Raw genomic sequence first — 21,019 nt, forward strand, 5'->3', positions numbered from 1 at the left:
AGTTTATAGGACATTATCTATATGGTAAACTTTATTTGCAATTAGCAGTAATTCTTGGTGGGAGGCAGAGAATTTATTTTATTTTATTTTTTAAATTTTTATTTAAATTCTGGTTAGTTAACATACAGTGTGATATTGGTTTTAGAAGAGAATTTAGTGATTCAGCACCTACATATAACTCCTAGTGTTCAACACAAGTGCCTTCCTTAATACTCACACCCCATTTAGCCCCTCCCCTGCCCAGCTCTCCTCTAGCAACTCTGTTTGTTCTCTATAATTAAGAATCTCTTATGATTTGTCTCCTTTTTTTCTCCACTTCCCTTATATTCATTGGTTTTATTTCTTAAATGGTGTGAAATCACATGGTATTTGTCTTTCTCTGACTGACTTATTTCACTTAGCATAAGACACTCTAGCTCCACCCCTATTGTTGCAAATAACAAGATTTCATTCTTTTTGATGGCTGAATAATATTTCATTGTGTGTGTGTGTGTGTGTGAATGTGGATATATATATATATATATATATATATATATATATATATATACACTCTTCTGTTTTTAAAGTAACCATATTCAGTTGCACTGGTGCAGAGATATGAATTTAAACAAGGCTATGGTTTCACCAAGAATTTGCACAAGTAAAGAAAGAAGGTATGGAATTGAGGGAATATGCAAAAAAAATGATTATAATGATTAAACAAATGAAGAAGGCATCAAGGAGACCAATTACATGGGGGAAATCCATGATGAGGAGCATTGTATACATCTCATTCAACATGTCAAAGAGTTAACTGCCCATTGTCTGTGGGTTATCTTACAGAAGGACCATCTCCTGAGACACTGGAGTTTGATGAGTATCTATCTGAACTCCAATTGTGGTCACTTTCTTTGTTAAATGCCAAGAAGCCTCCCTACCCCACAGTAGAAGTAAAGTCCTTAATCCCCAAAGGTATAGAGACACTAATGGGAAAATATCAGTATAGGTACTTGGGCAGGGCTAGGAAATGCTCTGCCCCCATCCACCCCCTAACACCTGCTTCTAATGTTTTCTGACTCATTTTGATAGGATTATGCCATGTGACCTAATGATAATTTAATTGCTCAGTAGACCGAGGAAAAAAATCAGAGAAAATGTCATTCTGTATTCAACTTATTTCATAAATCATAATTGTCAAGAAGAGAAAAACTGAACAGAATTAGACTTTGAAAAGATAATTTTATAGGTTCTAAAGGGAAAAAAAAGGCATTATCTTATAGCCAAATTCAAGAAAGATTGATCATCAAAGATAAAATTTTGACATTGATAATTTAACCAAAAATTAAGGCAGCACATACACTGAGTTGTTCATCAATGGGTTTATATCTCTATAAAACGTTTTTAAATGATGGAAAAAGTTAAGTAAAATACAAAAAAAATTGCATTAAACTAGAGTAACATTGTCTGGTAGGCTAAAGAATAGAATTGATCTTTGAGAAATAAAAACAATAAAATAATTACTTGGGACAGAAATAAAAGAAAACAAAGAGACTGAGGTAAGGTAAATAAAGAACACCATGTCCTTTTTGTTTGTTTGTTTGTTTTTTATTTCTTTATTTGTTTTTAAGACAGGGAATACTTTATTCAAACCCATCACAGAAATGTAACAAAGTGGTTTTAAGTGTTGTGTTTTAAAGCATAGGTCAATAATTGTATATGAGAGTATACACTGCTTACATACAAATTAACTGATCAGAGCCTAACTTTTCAATGTTCAAAACAGAATACGTGAATAAACAAATAAAATCTTTAAAAATTAAAAAAAAAAAAAACAGAATACGCTTCCCTGTAAAAGCAGCACCTTTGTGACATTTTTAACTTTAGTATTCCTCTCCTTATTTTTCACCCTCTCCTTCAATAGAATCCACACCAACCTCCTCATAATCCTTCTCCAGGGTAGCCATGTCCTCACGGGCCTCAGAAAACTCTCCTTCCTCCATGCCCTCACCCACATACCAGTAAACAAAGGCACGCTTGGCATACATCAGGTCAAACTTGTGGTCCAGGCAAGCCCAGGCCTCATCAATGGCTGTGGTGGTGCTCAGCATGCACACAGCTCATTATACTTTGGCCAGGTCTCCACCAGGTACCACAGTGAGAGGCTGAAAATTAATGCCCACTTTGAAGCCAGTGGAGCACCAGTCCACAAACTGGATGGTACGCTTGGTCTTGATGGTGGCAATGGCAGCACTGACATCTTTGGGAACCACGTTGCTACTGTACAACAGGCAGCAAGTCATGTATTTATCATGGTGAGGGTCACATTTCACCATCTGGTTGCCTGGCTCAAAGCATGCATTGGTGATCTCTGCTACAGAAAGCTGTTCATGGTAGGCTTTCTCAGAAGAGATGACAGGGGCATATGTGGCCAAATGGAAGTGGATGTGGGGATAGGGCACCAGGTTGGTCTGGAATTCCATCAGATCAACATTCAGGGCTCCATCAAATCTGAGAGAAGCGTAATGGAGGACACAATTTGACCTATCAACCTATTTAGATTAGTGTAGGTTGGGCGTTCAATATCGAGGTTTCTACAACAGATGTCATAGATGGCCTGTGGGTTCCAGGTCTATAACACTGTGGTGGGCACATGCTCGCCAGTGCCTGTCTCACTAAAGAAGGTGTTGAAGGATTCACCTCCTCCCCCAATGGTCTTGTCACTTGGCATCTGGCCATTGGCTGAATGCCATGTTCCAGGCAATAGGGCTCCCAACAGGCATTGCCAACCTGGACACCAGCCTGGCCAACGTGGATGGAGACATATTCATGCACGGTTGCTGCTTTGTGGCTGCTGAGCAGATGGCAGAGCAGAAGAGGAGAGGTTGTTGCTTCTTACAGCACGACTCTTAGGTGGTCAATGCAAGAGAACCTGTGTCTCTTTTTTGTTTTTTGTTTTTTTTCCTACAGAAAAGTTGTCTGTAAATGGTAGGTTCCCATCTGTCTGTAACATTGTGGAAAATCAGATTAGTTTACATTCTACTGCATAAGTTCTAAGAACACAATCAGTTTTGAAATATTTTTCATATATACCCATTCCAGTTCATTTTCATGGCCATTATTTTGGCCCAGATAGTGATCACCTGGTTCTTAGCACAGAAATCAAGTGGAATTTGTCTCTTTTCTCCACAAACAGCACTTCTTCACTAACACAAGAAATATTTGTATATAAATGCAGATATTTAATAGACTGGACATGGACATGGGCTAATTTCCTCATGCAGCACAGTGAAAACCACCATTCCTTTCTACATGCACAGTATACATTGTTAATTGTCTTTGGTCAGCTGGCAAGGTCCCCCAAAAGGTTTCCCTTTTAAAATTGCTTTTTCTATTCACTCTTTTTCAATCTATATTATTCAGCTAGGGAACTACCTTTTGGCTTCCTACCATTTTCCCATAAAAATCTATCACTCAAGCCCTGTAGAAAGTGTTGCTTCTATTAGTAAGGTAATGTTTTCAGGACAGTATCTTTTCAAAGGAGATAATTTATATAATTGCCCTTGACTGTCAGTTTTGTCAACTGCAGGAATGCTTCATAATTATTTGCCAGTAGAAGATCCTGAGAATTATGTAGAGAAATTTTGAAATGAGCAAAATACACAAGTCTCAGAGAACAAACACTGCTATTTAGATTATTAGCTCAAAGGAAAACCTTGAAAAAGTAGATTTATTACCATGCTCTCATTACTAGATGGATTGGAGATAACTATAATTCATCAGACTGAAAATGTAACTTCTATCAGCTAATTATGCAAATAACTAGTAAGATTAACTTGCAGGTATATTCTTTGAAATATTGAAGTTTGATGGCAAAGGAAGTATAAGCATTAATAACCACTCATTATTATTACCAAATACACCTATTTTCCTGATAAATGACTAAATAATTAGGATATTAAACTATGAGAGATATAAAAATATTAGAAATGTAGCATTTTATCCAATCCAAAATTTTATCCAATCCAAAATGTAGCATTTTATCCAATTTTCAATGTTTTGAAAACACTTTATGTAAGCAGTATAATTATCATTGTCTGCTAATAACAGTATTGTCATTTTCTTTTTATCACTTCCCTTGTTCTTAAAAAAATTTTTAGAAGGTATGTAATGTTTCTTTAAATAAACTGTAACTCAGTGAAAGTGACATTATAGCTGACTTTTTTGTCATCTCAAAGCTCATATGATTCCTATGCATACTTTTCTTATTATTTAGCTTTATCCTGGAAGAGAACAACCAATTCATTGAAACAAATGAGTGAAAAATTGCTCTTTCTTCCTGAACTGTCAACCAAGGTTCTCAAAGTTGAGAAAAGATTAAAACAAATAGGCATTAAGATGAAAAATCAGTTATTATACTTGAGATTTAGATTCAAAATATTTCAGTATTTTGCAGACATTCAATATATTTCTCTACCTATAAAACTTATGGTTTTCTGTCTCGACAGTGTATACTTTACTATAAGTTATCGGAAACAATACTGTTGATTATTATAATGATGATAATGATGACGGAGTATTATTCAGATGTTTCCAAATTTTCTCTATATAAATCTCTCTTGTTAACAGAAGTTGAAAAACTATACTGCTGCTCAAATAAAAAAGTTTTCATTTAGTTTTGCATAATATTGAAAATAGCACACAAGTCTGTAAATGGCTGTATTTTTATTGTTTTATTTTTTTAATTTAAATCCAAATTGCCAACATATAGTATAACACCCAGCATTCATCCCATCAAGGACTCTCCTCAGTGCCCGTCACCCAGTTACCCCATCCCCCCATGTACCTCCCCTTCCACAACCTTTTGCTTCTTTCCCAGAGTTAGGAGTCTCATGGTTTGTCTCCCTCTCTAATTTTTCCCACTCAGTTACCTTCCTTTTGCTTACAATCCCTTTAACTATTTCTCATATTTCACATATGAGTGAAACCATATAATGTTTGTCCTTCTCCAATTAAGTTATTTCACTCAGCATAATACCCTCCAGTTCCATCCATGTTGAAGCAAATAGTGGGTACTCATCTCTTCTGATGGCTGACTAATATTCCATTGTATATATAGACCACATCTTCTTTATCCATTCATCTGTCAAAGGACACCAAGGCTCCTTCCACAGTTTGGCTATTGTGGACATTGCTGCTATGAACATTGAGGTGCAGGTGTCCCGGCATTTCACTACATCAGTATCTTTGGGGTAAATCTCCAGTAGTGCAATTGCTGGGTCATAGGGTAGCTCTATTTTTAACTCTTTGAGGAACCTCCACACAGTTTTCCAGAGTGGCTGCACCAGTTCACATTCCCACCAACAGTGCAAGAGGGTTCCCCTTTCCTCACACCCTCTCTAACATTTGTTATTTCCTGTTTTGTTAATTTTTGCCATTCTCACTGGTGTGAGGTGGTATCTCATTGTGGTTTTGACTTGTATTTCCCTGATGGCAAGTGATGCAGAGCATTTTCTCAAGTGCTTGTTGGCCATGTGTATGTCTTCTTTGGTGAAATTTCTGTTCATGTCTTCTACCCATTTCATGATTGGATTTTTTGTTCCTTTGCTGTTGAGTTTGATAAGTTTTTTATAGATCCTGGATACTAGCCCTCTATCTGATATGTCACTTGTCACATATCTTCTCCCATTCTGTAGGTTGTGTTTTTCTAGTTTCATTGTTCTCCACACGGATGCCCAATTTTTCCCAACACCATTTATTGAAGATACTGTCCTTTTTCTAGTGGATATTCTTTCCTGCTTTGTCGAATATTAGTTGACCACAGACTGGAGTGCCCATTTCTGCGTTCCCTATTCTGTTCCATTGATCTATGTGTCTGTTTTTGTGCCAGTAGTATGCTGTCTTGATGATCACAGCTATGTAATACAACTTGAAATCTGGCATTGTGATGCCCCCAGGATTGGTTTTCTTTTTCAATATTCCTCTGGCTATTCAGGGTCTTTTTTGATTCCACCTAAATCTTAAGATTATTTGTTCCAACTCTGTGAAGAAAGTCCATGGTATTTTGATAGGGATTGCATTGAATGTGTAAATTGCCCTGGGTAGCATAGACATTTTCATGATATTAATTCTTCCAATCCATGAGCATGGAATGTTTTTCCATCTCTTTGTGTCTTCCTCAATTTCTTTCAGAAGTGTTCTGTAGTTTTTAGGTATAGATCCTTTACCTCTTCAGTTAGGTTTATTCCGAGGTATCTTATGGTTTTGGTGCCATTGTAAATGGGATTGATTCCTTAATTTCTCTTTCTTCAGTCTCATTCTTAGTGTATAGAAATGCCACTGATTCTGGTGTATTGATTTTGTATCCTGCCACATTGCTGAATTGCTGTATGAGTTCTAGCAATCTTGAGGTGGAGTCTTTGGGTTTTCTATATACAGTATCATGTCATCTGTGAATAGGAAGAATTTGACTTCTTTGCCAATTTGAATGCCTTTTATTTATTTTTGTTGTCTGATTGCTGGTGCTAGGACTTCTAGTACTCTGTTGAATAGCAATGGTGAGATTGGACATCCCTGTCATGTTCCTGATCTTAGGGGAAAGGCTCTCAGATTTTTTTTTAATTTTTAAAGTAATATCTACACCCAATTTGGGGCTCAAACTCAGAACCCTGAGATGAACAGCCACATGCTCTACTTACTAAGGCTGCCAGGCACCCCTGTTATTTTTTTTTATTTTTATTTTTGAAACTTGTTTTTTTGCTGTTATATCAAACCTGAAATACAATAGAAAAATAAAAGTTTTAGGGGTGTAGCAAGCAAATGAAGCTGAAACTCCCAAGGAAATTGAGGTAAATGAAACAGCTTCATACTTATGGTACATATTTGATTTTGTGTCATTTTTATAATTTTACTTAAAGCTTTTAACATATCATTTCTGTAATATTAAAAAATCAAATTTAATTAAATTTAAAAAATTAAAATAGAGACTGTGGAGTTCTGCTTAGAGACATTAAACATTGACAGAGAATACTAAGTATTTAATTTACCTATTCTTGTTAGGTTTAATCATTTCCTAATACTCAAATTTCAAGGTTACCAGCCATCAAATCCTTTTCTGTAGCCTTCAGGACTGTGTAACTAGTAATCCAGAATCTTTATTAAAGTATATGTACCATTGTTTGTTATCTGTATTCAATTTCCCCCTATGCAGATTGGAAGAAAAAATGTAGCATCATGTAAAAAAAATATATTGTTTTCGTTTTTCAAATGGAGACATGGCAGGCTGAATATTTGAAAAGGAAATGTATTACACAGAAGGATGTTGAGCTGTGTTCTCCAGTGAAGTCTAAAAGTTCATAGAATTTTTTTATTGCTATTCTGCTAGTGCTCTTTGACCGTCACATATAGTTTCATGATCTTTTCATTAACCATTCATCCTCTTTTATTTTCTTTTGATATGAAAGTTTTTTTTAAATTAATGTGAATAAAACACCAGAGGAATTATGCTTTGCTAATAATGATAGTGAATAAATATAATCTTTATTTTTTAAAAGTGCATTGTTGGTCAAAAGCAATAATTATTATTCATTAAATATTTACAACGTGTTGGCCACTTGAGTAAACACTTAATATACATCATCTCATTGTCCTTTCCAGAAGAAATATTTCTCATTCTACAGATGGAACTGAGACTGAAATTACAGGTGTTATAGAGTAGGCAGTGAAGCTAAGATTTGAATATCAGTTTGCCTGATACAAAAATCCATATTTTGCCAAACAATCCTCACTATTTTTTCTTAGTGATCTTATATTTTGCTATTAATAAACACGTGTAATTGAAGTATATTCATTCATAATGGAAATGATTAGCTTGGTATTATTTTATACAAGAATAAAACTAAAATTGAGAAAATTTAAGTTCTCAAACTTTTAGGTAAGTATAGTAACTCCAAATTTCTTTTCACTAGCTTTAAAAAATAAAAGCAATCTTATACTCCAACGTAATTACCATCTTAAAAATGTATTGCCAAAACATTTTTAGCACATACAAAGAAGGAAGACGAAGAGTATAAATTACAGGCACACAGTGATTATCCCAAAATCCTAGTGCTGAAAAAATGAAGCTTAATACCAGTTAAGCTGTCACTAAGTCAGAGTTAAAGGAATAGTGAGGTAAAATTCTTATAATTGCTTATAATTTTCAGAGTTTTGAAAACAATTTCTTGGGCAGATGTTTTTACATTGTCCTAAATGTTCCTGTCTCTATTAAGTGTTAAACATTTTCTCTGGTTTATACACTAACATATTAATCATTTCCAGTCTTTCAAGATGACTACCTGGTAACATTAACATAAAGATATATAGTGATCACTACATTATTATGAATTCCTTTCACCTGATACACTTGAAAAAATCAAATTAGTCTCTGTTACTTAGTATGGTGCATTGTTCAAAAAATGAATTTATCATTAAATCGCTGGCCTTGAAAATTAAGTATTAATTAAAATTTGACTATTAGAAAATTATCTCAGAGAAACATCATTTAACATGTAATTCTCTTAAATATATGACATTATGAATGAAATACTGGGCCAAAGCTTGTTTATGCCAATGGCATAAGTTACTGTCATTTCTATTTCTAAAAGCAGTGAATTTTTATCAAACCTCCCTTGTCAAATTTTATTTTAAATTATCTTTCAACCAAGTATAAGCTATTTAAGAGTTAATTATCCAGTTATGGCTTCTCTGTACCTTTATTTTTGTCCGTTTCCACGGGGCTTTTTTTTTTCCTGTGTGGTGATCAAAATTCCAAAGTCTATAGACTATTGGAAAATAAAATTACAGTGATTATTCAGTTTTATTAATTATACCTAGTTCTAATGAAAAGTTTATGACAGAAATTATTGATAGTTCTGAAACATAAGACTGGAACCTGGTAAATTTAATTTTTTCTGGTTATTTATGGGCCAGAATAATAAAGGATTGTGTGGTGATATCCTAAACTAAAAAGGTAGTTAATCCAAAGGAATAAATACTAGTTAATTAAGACGGAATGATAAATAATCTTAAACCATTCTCTATGCTATGATTTACTCATCACCATTAACTTCAAAACATAATCAATATAAAATGACCTAAACAGTAGAAATCTAGAAGCTATCTTATGTAAATATTTTTATAAAATACACTTTTTCCAAATTAGTTAAAAAATAAAGTGACCTAAATATTTCTAAAGGAAGCAAAAATTAGTTCTGTTGAATCTCCTACTCTTTTGTTTGCTGGGAAAAATTTTTTTTCAATGTTCTAAAAATAAATAAATTCTACCTATAAATGAAATATCAACACTGGTTATTACTTTAACATTTTATAAGTTTGCTGATTTTCAAGGGTTTTTTTTAAGATTTTATTTATTTATTCATTCATTCATTCATTCATGAGAAAGGCAGAGAGAGAAAGGCAGAGACATAGGCAGAGGGAGAAGCAGGCTCCATGCAGGGAGTCTGATGTGGGACTCAACCCCAGGACTCTGGGATCATGCCTTGAGCCAAGGCAGGTGCTCAATCACTAAGCCACCCAGGCATCTTGATTTTCACTTTTAAAACACACACACACACACACACACACACACACACACACACATCCCAATAAACTCCACCCCTCCAGTCTCAACTTAAAGTCTTAAATCCCTACTTTTCTTCTCACACCACATCTGTTTCATCATGAACTCCTATTGACTGTAATTTCAAAACATATTCAGCTTTTGTTATCACTTCCATCTCATGACTTTGGTTTAAACCATTATCACTTCTTGCCTACATGATGGCACTATTTTAAAAAATAGTTTTCCTGTTTTCAGTTTTAAATCTAAGAAGCTTGGAACTCACCACTCTATCCTAACAGGTGAAAGCTAAACACACCAAAAAATCAACAAGTATTTTTGGATTTGTAAGAGAGGGGAGGACCCAGGGAAAATCATGGCCTCAATTGGACTTCTTAGTATTTATTCAAAGAAGTTGAAAGCTTATGTACACACAAAACCCTGTACAAGTCTGTTTCCAACAGCTTTATTCATAGTTGCCAATGCTTGGTAAGAACCAAGATGTCCTTCAGTAGGTGAATTTATAAACTGCAGTACATCCAGGAAATGGGATATTATTTAGTGCTAAAAAGAAATGATCAAGCCATAAAAAGAAACAGAGGAACCTTAAATTCATATTTTAAGGGAAATACTCATTCTTTTTTTTTTAATTTTTATTTATTTATGATAGTCACACACAGAGAGAGAGAGAGAGGCAGAGACACAGGCAGAGGGAGAAGCAGGCTCCATGCACCGGGAGCCCGACATGGGATTCGATCCTGGGTCTCCAGGATCACGCCCTGGGCCAAAGGCAGGCGCCAAACCGCTGCACCACCCAGGGATCCCTGAAATACTCATTCTTAAAAGGCTATATACTGCATGATTCTAACAATATGACATATATTTTTTATTTTTATTATTATAAATTATTATTATATATATTATTATATTATTTTTATTATTTTTATTAATATTACATATATTTTTTTGACTTTATTTATTTGAGAAAGAGAAAGAGAGAGCATGAGTGGGGAAAGGCAGAGAGAGAGAGGGAGAAGTAGATTCTACTGAGCAGGGAGTCCACTGTAGAGCTAAATCTAAGACCCAGGGATTATGACCAGAGCCAAAGGTAAACAATTGAATGAGCCACTCAGGTCCCCCAGTGACTTTTTGAAAAAGGCAACAATGGAGATTATAAAAAGATCAGTGGGTATCAGAGTTTAATGGGAAAAACTAATTTCCTATGCTTACAGAGAAGCAAAAATATTATGACTTCTTTACTTATCATGAACCTAAGGTTTTGAAGCTTCATTCATGCTAAAAATGAAAAATATATCTAGCAACCCAAGGTAGTTCTGTTATTTATGGAGGATTTAAACTTTTTGAAGAATTGTTTAATTCAGGTTTCTTCTCACGATTTTCTGCCTTCTCCTTCTCTTCTTCCCAAGTGTGGTCTACATTTTGTATAGGGCTAAGAATGCTGCAGTGAGTGTTAAACCTAACCCTATGATAAGAACCTGATGAGTCAGCAGGTATTTGGTGGTCTACAGTCCATGTTAGTAGGATTCAAACGTACAAATTTCACTGCACTCTTGGCATTTGTATGCCCTATCATGGCTATTGACCACCAGATTGTTAACCTCTGGATCCCCACACAAACTTAATATCTTTTGTGAGTTTTCCCTCAATGGGAACACAGAACTTTAACTCTGTATGTGTCTTTCAGCCAATGGAAACGTAGTTCCTTTGGGGTAAAAATTAGCTAGTACACATATGCAATCTTCAACTCCTTTATTATGTAAACTATTTATTTTTACTATCTTGGGCTATGATTTATAGAATGCTCAAACATCATTTTTTCTAAAAAGCCCAGTTTCTGCATTTTTAAGTCCTGATGTTCAAAACTTTTAGGCATTTGTATGAGTTTAAAAATGTGTCTATTAAGGAAAAAGGTGAGGACTAATTTAATTATCATCTAAACATTGTATCCAAGCTGAGTAACTTTAAAACTCTGTTTAATAGAAACTATCAGAATCCCACACACAACATGGAATTTTAACTTCATGATAAAAATTAAATGATTTTGCTAAACACTATTTGTTAATTTAAGAAATAATCAGTATGCAGCTACTACATACAACAGTGTTAGTCAAAAAAGTACTGCCCTCGTCAGAATTGCATTCTAGCCAAGAAAGACAGAATAAACAAGATAAATAAAAACATGTAGGGTGACAGCTAATAAATAATGAAGAGCAGCAGAGAGGATAGGGAGGGTTTTTATTCTTGGTGGGTGTATTTAGGTGAAGATATATCTGGTCACATATTTAAATAAAAGAGGGTTTTCTAATTATTCAGGGTTATGGAATTTTAAAATAACAATAAAAAAAGACCTGTGAAAAAGTTACCTAGGATAACAAAATTTAAATACAATAAATTTTGAATTCATGATATCTGCCTCCAGTCTTCTACACAGTTTCAAGGAGAGGAACGCTAGAGTTCTTACTTCCTTTGGTATGAGAGAAGATAGACAAGGAGAGGATGAGGACAGTGGAGAACCAACCACAGGACCAGGTAATTTAATCCAGACTGAAAAATGGCATCTGGTTGCTCCAAAGCATGGGCCACAGGGGAGATTCAGCAGGTAAAGCCAGAGCAGCTGGTTTTAATAGGCTACTTAGTCCATTCCATCAGCCTCACGGTGATACATCCCTGAAGGTTATGCTCTAGATCTCTTTGGACCCATCATGCTGTGCTATGTTGAAGCTTTATTGGACTTATGTTAAAGCAATAGATATATTTTCATTTACAGCAATATCGAGAATTTACTAGAAAAAAAAGAATTTATTCAGGTTAAACTATTGTATGCGTATATATATACATACATATATGTATACATATATACACACACAGACTCCATATATACACATACACTTGCACTATACATGAACATATATGTATTTGTGTGTGTGTGTGTGATCTGCAATGAAACAGCAAGATCTAATCACAAGAAACAAAAATATTTCTAGTCCTGCTGATGAGTCAGTAGATGAATTATCAGGAAGTAATTCTTTAAATATTTTTTAACTATCCATAATTATACATCACAAATCCACATATGCTTCTTTGGCCCTGTACTCTAAATTTTGATTCTTCTCCTCCTGATTTTCAATTCAAGGAGAAAAATGCAAAATGACTTGGGGTGGAAATGGCAAAAAAACAACCAAAAGGGAATTATTCTTCTCCTTCAAATTTGTATAAAATTTAAAACTAGAATGTTTAAGATTACCTAGTCTAAATCTATTTAAAAGTAGATCTTTTGTCCCTGGAAAAAGAACGAGAAATCATAGAGGTCCTAAGGTTATGAAGCAAAATACTGGCATTTGATGTGAGAAACAAAGGCAGAAGAAAAATTAGTAAATTTCCTTACTACCTATAGCTCATTGACATGTCCTTGAAACAGGCAGAGTGACATTCCTCTAGGGACTCAACTGCCTCAACGTTACTACTTTGCTAAGGGCAAAAGGCAATCTTAGCCTGACCCCCAGGACCCTGTAAGTCTATTTTAACATATAAAAAATTCCTTTAGAAATTTCCTTTATCTCTAACCACACTCCCAAGGTATATCCTGGCAATCATCCCCTAAGCATATGGTCCACTGATATAAAGGGTCTCATGACTAAGGTTTTATTAGACACTAATAAATGACCTTTTCCCAACAATAGCTAGCCCCCTCAAGGTCCTGAAAACCTTCCTTCCAAAATTCTGTAGAGACTTATACTATCGCTAACCCCTGCCCAATCTGGAAGTATGTAATGGGCCACTCTTCATGACCCCAATGCAGCTCTTTCTGCCCATGGGTCCCGTCCCTGTGTTTTAATAAAATCACCTTTTTTTGCACCAAAGACATCTCAAGAATTCTTTCTTGGCTGTTGGCTTCAAACCCTAATGTCTTTTCCAACATCAGTATTCAAACCAGGATCCACATTTCCTGATTCCAAGACAAGTTCTCTTACATCATACTAACTATTAAAAAAATGGAATTTAGAATGTTACCTTCTTTATAAGCAAAATACAGTAATTGAGCTAATAATTATAATTTCTCTTAGCTTTAAAAAGAAATAACTCAATGAGAGATGACCCCTCTTTTCATATAATACAAAGACCAGCAACACAATTTTCAGGACCCAGAGCAAAATGAAAATGTAGAGCCCTTTGTTAAAAAAAAAAAATATTAAGACTTTCAAGATGGTGAAAGCAGAGAATGAAACTAAGCATAAATCCATTGTAAGCTCAGAGTTCTGTGGAATAACACAATTTATATGCTCTTGAGGCTGGTCCTGTATATCAATATTGAGGAAGGCATCAGAAAGAGGCAAGCATATATTTGATGAAAGATGGTCAAGAGTCTGAAGATTGAGAGGGGGCACCAATCAGACTTGGTGATTGGACAAATACATTTTATGCATGTTATCTTTTTTCTCAAAACCAACGAATCAATGTCCTCCAGCCTCACCAGTCCCTCTGAGGATTTGGTGAGGAGTCCAGTTAATCTCTTTCTCAGGAGGAACCAATGAGTCTATATTTCTCTTCATCCACTGTCATACAGTAGGAAAAAAATACACAGAATTTAACTCATGGTGTCCTGGGAGCAGTGTTGAGACAAGTGTAGGTAGTTGTCAATTTCTACTCTGTCCACTGTGTTTGTTACACAGTTTTACAAAAATGTAATTTCCGGACAGGAAGGCACATAATTCAGGCCATGCAAGTAATCTATGGAATAATAAAAATATTTTTATTCATTTTGCTTATTTAGGGATTATAGAAAGTTGGAAAAAGTAAGCATTAAAAAGGTAAACACCAATGCTAAAACAGTATGCTATTCAAGAAAAAATTTCCTTAAACTACTTACATTTTCTATAATTTTATTATTTTATATACATAGTCCCTTAAGGTATAACCATTGGATAAATAAAGGGAAATGCTATTATAATAAGAATGACTTGACATGTTACCACTCTTGATGCCATAGCTCTGCTAACCTTTCCCTTACAGATATTTTTTTCATTACTTTTTTTTGGACTCTTTCTTTTTGATCATTTTACATAGGGAAATCTGGTATATCTGTCCCAGGAAGTGATCCATTATGAAATGTAAATATTATTGTGCTTTATGAGAGTAAAAATAAACAATAAGAGATTTAGCAGCCATTATCTTGGCTTTTATACACAAGACGATTAAGAAACTAGAAGGAAATTTAAAAGGAACTGAAAATATTGTGCCTAGAAAAAGCTCAATAACAAATTTCCTAAGCACCTGTCTAAAGAACTTGGCTTCTGTGAGTATAATAATAAAGTAGATCCAGAAACTTAATTATCATTAAAATAATTCAGAGTGTAAATTCTCTAAAGACTGAACCTTACATTTTTGATATGCAGAACACTGTTATCATCTGACAAAAGTTATGCTCTCCACATACAAATTAGCATATCCTCATAAATACTAAAACTCTTTAAGTCAAAGACCAGTCCATGGCCCAGAACACAAACCGTCAACTTTCTTTTCAATAGATCACTAAAATAACCTATTGCTCTAGTTTAGCTAAGTTCATTAGACCTTATTATTAAAGGAGAATACATCTTGATAGAATCTTTGCTGTTTCAGAAAAGGAAATGTTAGCAGAGCATATAAGGTTTTGGAATCTGGGCTCTGGTGGTTTAATAGTATCAGATAGGAGAGACTGGGAAAGTATGTTTTCAGGACTTTGTAATCTGGGCTCAAGAGAACTATTTGAATGTAATTGTTTGTGACATAATAATTTAGAATTGGTCGGTTGGTAAAATGAGTATTAATATGTAAGCAGTTATCTGAGTAGATGAGTAATCTATTGTCCTAATGAAAGGCATATTTACCCAGATGAATAAACTGGAAGTACAGTTTGACTTTTCTAATAGTGCTAAGATAACTGAATTACATGAATAATTTAGTCTTCAAAATAGTTTTAAGTGTTAAAGTATCATTTTCATATGCTAAAAACAGCTTCCATTAATAGAATGTGCATATTAATTATTTAACTCATTAATGAATTAATAAGATGGTGACTCTACAGCATTTAAAGAACCAAAATATATAGTCCATTATGAAAGGCATTTTTTAAAAAAGAACATTATAAAAAGGATGCAACATTAAATACAAACCTAGTTAATGTTTATAGGCCCAGAAGTTACCTTTTCTACCAAAAAGAAATTTGTAAGCAGACATGCAACTTCATAGTGACTGGGCTCTAATAAAATAGCAAATAGTGGGTAAATTCTCTTAATGAAATAAATACATTTTAGGTGTTCTTGGAACTGTCATACTATGAGCACTTGGGTGGCTCAGGCTCTTAAGTACCTGCCTTCAGCTTGGGTTATGATCCCTGCACCCGGCTCCCTGCTCAGTGGGGAGTTTGCTTCTCTCTCAACTCCTCACCCCACTCGTGTTCTCTCTCTCTCTCCACACTCTCTCTTTTCAAATATATAAATACAATCTTTAAAAAACTGCCATAATACATATTTTTAATTTTCATGGGTATTTATAGTTTTTCTTTAAAGTTTCTCCATTTTGATCAGAAATAATCTTAAGTGGCACTCAAATTTAACAAGAAGGCTGGTCACATTTTGGTTTGTTTTGAATGTCTACAACTAAAAGGATTAACTATGTAAACCTCCTTGAGTGCAAACTGTTAAGACCATGAATTCATTTCTATCCTGAACTTCTATTAATAAATACAGTATTAGACTTTTTAAAAACCTCAATTATTACACCTGCAGTACTTGTTGATTTTGAAGAATTTCTGTATATTCAAGGTGTTCAACACATACTGAGGTTTTTGGCTTGCCAGTAAAGTGTCCAACGACCTTTAGGTATACAACAGGTTAGCAGGCCAGTTTTCTGTCTGTTTTTCTTTTTTTTTTAAGATTTTATTTAATTATTCATGAGAAACAGAGACAGGCAGAGACATAGGCAGAGGGAGAGGAAGGCTCCCTGCGGGGTGCTCAATTAAGGACTCAATCCCTGGAACCCAGGATCATGACCTGAGTCAAAGGTGGATGCTCAACTCAACCATTGAGCCACCCAGGTACCCATCCTGTTTTTGTTTCAATTATACTGCCTTTGCAAATCAAAATACAACTTATTATTTAAAGAAGGGTTTTCAGTTCTGATTCAATAGATTTATTCTGAAATAGGACAAAGAGTATATCTTGGTAGTATAATTGATACTGGTTAAGGGGAAGGGACAGATTTTTTTTTAAGATTTTATTTATTTATTCACGAGAGACACAGAGAGATAGAGGCAGAGACACAGGCAGAGTGAGGACCAGGATCCACGCAGGGAGCCCAACATGGGACTCCATCCCCGGTCTCCAGGATCACGGCCTGGAGAAGGTGGTGCTAAACCGCTGAGCCGCCAGGGCTGCCTGGGACCGATTCTTATTGACTGTATGCAGACAACTACATTGCCATAAGAACTAAGGATATAATTATAATAAAATATAAACAAAAATATTTGTTTCCGAAATCTGAAATCAAACACAGTGGGTCATGAGCAAAGGAATGATAGACTCAGTGGTTGCAAAACAAATATTCCTATACCTTCTAATTGTTCTACCAATACTGGTGTTTTTGTTTTTGTTTTTGTTTTTCCTTCTTCTAGAGCCAAACAATTTTTTGGCAGAAAAAAAGCCAGAATGTTAAAGGGCAAATTCAATGTGATTGACTCAATTGTACAAGAAAATCAGGAAGTTAACTTAATGATTAACTTCCCATTGAAGCTGAAGTTGAACTTGAATATTTCTTTTAACTGCCTGCGGGTATAGAGCTTTGTAAAAGATTGGATTTGTAACCAGCTGTGAGTTTTCAAGACAATGTTTAGGCTAAATGAATTAGCAAATACCTTCAGCCAGACAGGTTAATGTATGTGTCTAGGAAGACTGCAGCATGTTTAATACATAGTTGTTTTTTTTTTTTTTTTTCCCTCTACTACATTTTGCTTGTTTCATTGTATCTGACTTCTTTTTGGAAGAAAAAAAAGTGCATTTCTGAACTAGATACAATGGCTCAGTAGAATTTTTGATAATATATGACTTAAATACACCCTATAAGTCTCAAATCTAAATATGAGATAATGCCCATAATTTCTGTACAATGTTAGTTCTCAGACTATTCCAATGCTTAAGGTCAAATTAACTACATATGTTTAGGTGATTTTTATATGACCCTATACAAAGTAGACTTAGTAGCTATATTTAGTAAAGCATAGCCATTGATTTTTCCAAAGCCATGATAACCTATTTCTCAAGTTAATGATATTTTACATCTTCCCCCTAGCCATTTATTTGGTCTGCACAGATTGACAGAATTTTAGGACTAAAACTACTTTATAAATCATAAAACCCAAAGCCTTTCATCTACATATGAGGAAATAAGACCCAAGGGTTTACATGACTCATTCAAGGTTCTTAGTTAGTGTGTAGAAACTTGAGCCTGTGACTCCAGGATCTTAATCCAATATTCTTACCACTGTTTCATTCTGCTGTAATGGAAAGATTAAATTAAAAACTTTTGGGGATCCCTGGGTGGCGCAGCAGTTTAGCGCCTGCCTTTGGCCCGGGGCGCGATCCTGGAGACCTGGGATCGAATCCCACGTCGGGCTCCCGGTGCATGGAGCCTGCTTCTCCCTCTCCCTGTGTCTCTGCCTCTCTCTCTCTCTCTGTGACTATCATAAATAAAAATTAAAAAAAAAAATAAATAAAAAAAAAATAAAAACTTTTGCTCAGGTACATTCATAAAGAGTATCTTGACATCACAAATATTCAATTTAATATCATTTTATGCATTTGATTAAGCAATTAAATGAAAGTTGACTTTATTTTTCACATTATCCAATATTATAGGTGCTAGTCACCGGTAGCAACTGAGCACTTGAAATGTGTCCTGCTTAAGCAAAGATATGCCATTAAGCGTAAAATACACACTGGAATTTTAAGGCTTAAGATAAAGAAAATAATATAAACAAACTCATTAATAATTCTATATTCTTTATTTAAGTAATATTTTGGGTATATGGGCTTAAATACAATATATTAAAATTAATTTCATCTGTTTCTATTCTAATTTGCCTACTAGAACTTTTAAAATTACATATGAGGCTCCTATTATTTATCTGTTGGGCAGTGCTGCTTTGTCCAACAGATAAATTTTGAGACCAAATTGATGAATTTAATTTTGCTGACATCTGAAAATTATACCTTTATATTCAACTAATTAAAACTTCTATTTAAATAACTTTTTTGGCAGGATGATCTATTAGTAACTATTTTTTTAAAAATTTATTTTATGTTATTTATTCAGAGAGAGAAAGGGAGAGAGGCAGAGACACAGGCAGAGAGAAACAGGCTCCATGCAGGGAGCCCGATGTGGGACTCGATCCCGTGTCCCCAGGATCATCCCTGGGCTGCAGGCAGCGCTAAACCGCTGCACCACCGGGGCTGCCCCCATTAGTAACCATTTTTAAAAACAGTTTTATCTGAAAAGAATGACTTTATAAAGCACTAATATTTACATTGGCATTTAACTATGTTCACCTTCAGTCCCTTATATTTTGTTATTTTTACATGTATGCATTAAGTCTTGGTGTAGCTATTGCAATTCACATCCCTCAAGAGAAAGGTCCAACAATCATTTGTTTGTGGCTCACATTACTCATATAAGAGGCCACAGGTGGTAGATAATTAAATATTAACACCATGAGCTGCTGTAAACAGAATGCAGAGAAGCTAGTTGCGGATAATACTAAATAAGTATCAATACATTCTGACTCAGTCCAGTAATAGAAACAGATTTTGGCTCTGAATATAATCTAGATGTTACTCTTTTTAGTTAAATAGAGTAGAATGAAATCGCTCCCCATTATGGTAGTAAGAACAGAAAAAAGGAGATTAATATAACCTACAAATGTTGAATAGAAATATACAAGCATCCATGGATACAGAGGCTACTTGGTAGGACTGTGAGGCAATTTCCCCTTGGTCTCTCAGTTTCTGCACTATTTGTTTCTAATTCTTTCAAGACCGCTTTTATAATGAACAGTTCGGAAGACACTGACTGGTTCCCTCTAGAGTAAAGAGCATGCAACCCTACTGCTTATTATAGTCAAGTTCCCTAAGACTGTGGTTACTCTCCTCCAAGTGCAGGTATTACTTGGTCTTCTTAGTGTTTCCTTGCCAGAATTGGCACTTGGGACATTGCCCAATGGAAGTTGATACACTGGCCAAAGACATTGCTGTAATAAATTCCTTTGCTTCTGACTTGATAGTTTAATGTTTTTGTTTTTTAGAAACTATGAAACTGTTTGGTAGATTAGGTTGTTAGCTTGCAAACTGAGTAAATTCTCAGACTTCCACAGTTCTTGTCAGGGAGGTAGTATATACACACTCTTATTTTGCTTTTTTAAAATACTGAAGAACTTAAGACAGCACACATGTGCTTAAAATAAATTGTGTAATTTAACAAAGACTCAATAATTTTCCAAAGATTATGAAGATCTTTTATAGGAAGACAATATCCCAGCATATGAATAATAACAAAAAAGAATTTCCTCAGAACTGAACAATATAACAAGAAAAATTCAGGTAATAACTAAATAGAGATCTTTCCTTTAACAACTGGCAAAAAGATATCTCCAAATCTTTCCCAAATAAAGTACTTAAAATTCATATCAATCTTTAACTCTGATATTTTTATTCTACAGTCAAATAAGTATGTAACATTTATCTTTATATTATATAACAAATTTAAGTATATATTAAATAAAATATGCATACTTATATATTAAGCTATATATAAATATTTAAAAATACATATACTTATATATTAAACTATGTAATAAATATAAATGAGTAGCTTTATGTCATAATTTGAATTCTGTAATTCAAATAGGTAGTTCTGTTATATCTGTTACAGTTTTTAAGTCCTGAGGTAAAGAATTTTTTGCAATATGCTTAAACAGAAATATGTGAATCATGTGGACTTCAAACATCATAGTCAAGATTCTGATGCATTAAATAGGCAAAACATTTAAGTAACACTTTTTTTATAGATGAGACAATGTCTTCGACCATGTATACCATATCTCAGTAGTATGAAATGACAATAAGCAAAATATGTCTGTATTGGTCATGGTAAGGATTATTAATTACTATAAAAAAAAACCAGCTCCAGCATCTCAGTAATTTAATGTAGTCAGAGATTATTTTTCACTCACTCTGGAGTTCAATGGCAGTTGGCTTGGCCTTTGGGCGACTGCTTCACAGATAATTTAAAAAATAAGGCTCCTCCCTTAAGCGGCTTTCAAAGACCTTGGGATAATCACTAGATACTTGCATTCTGCCAGAAAATGAAGATGCTGAGATAATTTGAGAGACTATG

At 34.4% G+C, this 21,019-nt stretch overlaps 1 pseudogene; it reads right to left on the bottom strand.

Moving 5' to 3' along the window:
• Nucleotides 1-1,816: 1,816 nt before the first annotated feature.
• The window catches only part of LOC112931015 (tubulin alpha-1A chain-like), a 32,043-nt pseudogene continuing 12,840 nt past the window's right edge, over nt 1,817-21,019 (bottom strand).

The sequence above is a fragment of the Vulpes vulpes genome, chromosome 4, assembly GCF_048418805.1.
Source record: "Vulpes vulpes isolate BD-2025 chromosome 4, VulVul3, whole genome shotgun sequence".
NCBI classification, from domain to species: Eukaryota; Metazoa; Chordata; class Mammalia; order Carnivora; family Canidae; genus Vulpes; species Vulpes vulpes.